The sequence below is a fragment of the Malurus melanocephalus genome, unplaced genomic scaffold (genome assembly GCF_030028575.1).
Source record: "Malurus melanocephalus ecotype Western Australia unplaced genomic scaffold, MMel_1.1 scaffold_144, whole genome shotgun sequence".
In the NCBI taxonomy this organism is placed as follows: domain Eukaryota; kingdom Metazoa; phylum Chordata; class Aves; order Passeriformes; family Maluridae; genus Malurus; species Malurus melanocephalus.
In genome coordinates this window covers 867,302-871,351 of record NW_026623376.1, presented here as the reverse complement: position 1 = coordinate 871,351, position 4,050 = coordinate 867,302, and the positions used below count along the sequence as shown (strand labels likewise).

At 50.1% G+C, this 4,050-nt stretch overlaps 1 long non-coding RNA gene across 1 annotated transcript; it reads right to left on the bottom strand.

The window, feature by feature from the left end:
- Positions 1-1,939: 1,939 nt before the first annotated feature.
- LOC130576578 (uncharacterized) lies at positions 1,940-4,050 on the bottom strand. Its single transcript, XR_008965670.1, has 3 exons — positions 3,914-4,050; positions 2,957-3,069; positions 1,940-2,836 (listed from the first exon to the last, which is right to left on the bottom strand). It is a non-coding gene; the product is annotated as an uncharacterized LOC130576578 (long non-coding RNA).

Genomic DNA, 4,050 nt, shown 5'->3' with positions numbered 1-4,050 from the left:
GATATATACAAGTCTTGGATCCCAGAACCATCCCAAGGAATATTGTAGGGGAGGGTTTGCACTCACTGAGGACTTCCCTGAGTTCAACAAGTGGACAGTTCAGTTAGAAGAGGATTAAGAAAGGTCCTGAAAATGGGTTTTCTGTTATAATAAGGACCTTTACATGAATCCTTCAGTTCATGCTTCTCTTGCACACCCATGCACCAGAGCTTGTTCCTGCTGATGGAATTATCCTGGCCTGGTGCTGATGTGGGGAGAGGATCAGTCCCAGAGCTTYGAGACCTGTCATTAATGCTCTGGGGTGTTAGAGAGCACGGGGGAAAATGCAGCTGGGGACAATGGCGAGAGGAGCAGCACAGCATCCCAGCCCAGCACAGAAGCAACTGCAGTGAATGTTTCATGGCTTACCACCCCCGGCATGGGATGTGCTCCAGAGGCTTCTTTTCTGTCCAATTTTCCGTTTTGTGCTGGAACCGGGCACTTTTGAACAGACATGTGTGGATTTCTGTTGGATTTCTGATGAGCTGCTGCTCTGCATTCACTCTCTCCTCCAGGACACTGCCCTGGCAGGCTGAGCCCATGCCAGCTCCTGCCTCCCYATGGGATCACTGCCCATGGGTGCAGGTTGGTGATCTGGACAGAGACTTTCTGGAATCAGGTCCTCAGCCCCTGGGCTTAGATGCTACAAAGAAAAAGAGAGTAAATCAAAACATTTGGAAATCTGTTTCTTATTTACTGTACTGCCAAGCTGCTGTAAGGCTTGCTGGAATCACAGTCCCAGAAAAGCAGAGTGGAAAGGATTTTCCTACTGATATTGCTGGCAGCAGGGGAGACCTCGCTGCCTGCTGTGGGCTGGGACAGGTGGGGATAGGATCAGGGATGGACTTGCTGTTTGTTTTGAGGGTGAGATAAACATTGTAAACATTCTCTGTCTCCCCTCAGCCCATTCCAAGAGGGGTGTTTATTAAATATTGGGGAGAACTGAAGGCAGACTGGAATACCTGGGGAAGGGATACTTGGAGACACATTTCACAGGTTAGGTTTTAGTGGTGATGAAGGGTAAACGTGTCTGATCACAGTGCTCACGGCAGCACCTGAAAGGATCTCCCAGCACTACCAACCCTTGGAGCTCAGGGAGAGATGCCAAAGCACGCAGAGGATGGTTTTTGGAACCAGGGAGCTCTTCCCAAAGTACCAAGGTCTCACATTGTCCTTTTCCCCCCTCAATCTCTCCTGGGAATGTCGCACACCATCTCACACACTGCAACCAGGGTAAGCCGAGCAGGGAAAGTTTCCCAGAGGCTTTTGGGCTGTGATGCCAGGAGTCATAATTGCCTTGGCAGGAGCAGCCACAGTTGTTCAAACCTGCCCTCTACCCRTGAGTCAGAGTGGAAGTGCTGGAGTCATGGGATGGCTCGGAGCAAAGATGCAAAGCTGGGATTGCTTTCAGAGGTTCTTATTTCCTTGAGGGAAAGTCTGAAAAGGGAGGGAGACAGAGTCCAGCAGCCTCTGAGCCTGCCTGCAGCCACAAGGCCAGCTGGGGTGGCAGGAAACAGCAGCAGAACCCTGCAGGGGATGGGACAATTTCTGGGCCCCCAGCAGCAGCAATGCCATGGCAGGGAAAACACCCACGCTGTTTGGGGTGAGCTCTGGCACCAGTGACGTGTCCCGTGAGCTGTTCAGGGCATGTTTTGCAGAGGARGCATTGACTGGGTGATCACTCTCCTGCTCAGAACACAAAGGGACACAGCCCAGAGTGGGACAGAGCCCCAGCTCCTGTAGGAAGGTCTTGTGGGGGATCAAGCCCCTGTGTGTGGGGCTGCATTTGGGASTGTGTCCTTTTCAGGCCAGAAAATAGGAATTTGTGTGTGTCCTGTTCAGGTCAGAAGGCAGGAATGGCTCAGCAGTGCTTGCTGAGCAGGGCTTTGGGCATCTCGGGGATCACTGGCAGGGAATCTTTTTGCTCTCAGGGTGTTGCCAGTCCCCCTGTGGTCCATGGAGGAGGAAAGAGTGGAACCAAGGGGGAATAAACCCCCAGCATCACCAGCCTGGGGACAAGGATTGAACACCATGTCCTTGCCCATGACCCCTGGCTCCGTCTGGGCGTGGGGAGAGGCAGCAGAAAGGATTGGGGGTTGAGGAATGGTGGGATGGGCGCTGGTGGAGCCGGGGATTTGTGAAGCTTCTGTGGGGAGGACTTGGCATGAGAACACATGGAAACCGTGGTGGGAGATGGTCAACCTGTCTCCACAGCATGGCTGAGGTGGTCACAATCTGGTGGTGGCAGGGATGTCCTGAGGTGRGCGTTGGACCTGTCTGAAGGCAGGTGGGAATGGAAACCCCAGGACTGAGCTCTCCCCAACCTTGGGGAGGTCCTGTCGCCTCCAGACTCCAAGCTCATGGCTCAGAGCCATCTCTCGTTTAGTCCCASTGAATTACTGAGCCCCAGGAAGCCAACCTTACTGAGGTTTTTGTAGAAGTCAAGGGCTCAAATTGAGCGGGAGCTTGGGGAAACCGTTTCCCTTGTTAAAATAAATGTATTAGTTTAATACGTACCAGGAGAGGATAGGGAGTTCTCCTTGTTAAATATTTACCAGTCAAACCCTGCTGAGGACTTACTTGGAGCAATTCAGCTTTAGTGATTTCCTTCTATTGTGGTCTGAGTCTCCAGCATTGCTGAGAAACCGCCCGGCAGGGCCGGGAAGGCTGGTGACAGCCCCGAGCCCTGGGCACTGAAATGCAGCTGGGACGGCCACCCGCCTCTCTGGGGACACTGTGGCGCCTCAGTGGGTCCCCAAATCTGCCCTGGGACCTCCACGGAGATGTCGACACCTGCCTGGAACAAGAGAGAGCAGCCCGGTTCCCAAATGGCAGCAGGGTGCAGGAGGGATACCCAACAAGCAGGCAAAAGGAAATAAATTTTAAAAAAAGGTGAGTAGAGTGCTCTGTGCCTTACCTGTCCTGGCATTCCTGAGAGCATCCCAGCAGTGTTTTCTCAGACTCATCACAGTCAATTTTAACAAGCAGCATTATTTCTTTGGGGGCTCATCACCTTGGGAATGGGAACCRCTGTAAACAACACAAATTGTGAATTGCCTTTATTTTCCCAGGATGTCCCTTCTGCTACCTGATGGCTGAGTTAAGGCATGTTCTGATAGCACAAGACTTCCTGGCACAGCTGTTCAATTTATAGCATCAATTTTATATTTATATAATTTACATATATATATATATATACACACCAACCTGACACACATTTACATCAGCAGTTTGTCATTCACAAGTTTATACTCCAGCCATCTCTACAGTTCTTAAAACAGGAAACCTTTTTTTTTTTTTTTTTTTTTTTTTTTTTTTGCTAATCAAGTTAAATTCAGTTAATTTCTATTGTTGGTGACTCCACATTGTTTTGTAACACTGCTACTTTCCCTTCAACTCCCTAGAATAAAATGGAAAATTGGAGAGCATGAGGGATCTCTGTGGAAATCTTCTGCCTTGATGTCCCTCACTCTCCTGAAGACAGCAATTGCAGATTGTCAAGGATTGCATCGCCGTGTGTTTTTTAAAGAATGACTCTATTAATAATCTTAAGAGAAAACAGATGCGTGAGGTTTGCAAGCAGAACTGTGGATACTCCAGGAGACATCAATTGTTGGAAGTAAACAACAGCCCTGATTCAACAAAGCTCTTAAGCAGACGCTTAACTTTGAGCAYGCACTTAGCCCGGGCTTCAGCGAGGTGTTAACATATGTTCTGCTATATAAGGAGGGACTTAAGTACGTACTTACAGTTAAGCTTGTGCTTAAGTGCCTTGTTGAATTGGGGCCAGCAATTCAGCTCTCCCTCTGTCTCCCTGACATTAACTGTGCCTGACATCCAGGAAATTCAAACAGGGGCTGCAGTAGTCACCTACCAGCAGAACTTTTCCCTTCAGACAGGGGCTGCATCTATTTCACAGCGTGGCCAAAGTGCTCTGGGTGGCAGGGTCAGGTCACCCCATGCAYCTCCATGCCCCCATCACTCCCCATCCCTTGGGACCCCTGCAGCATC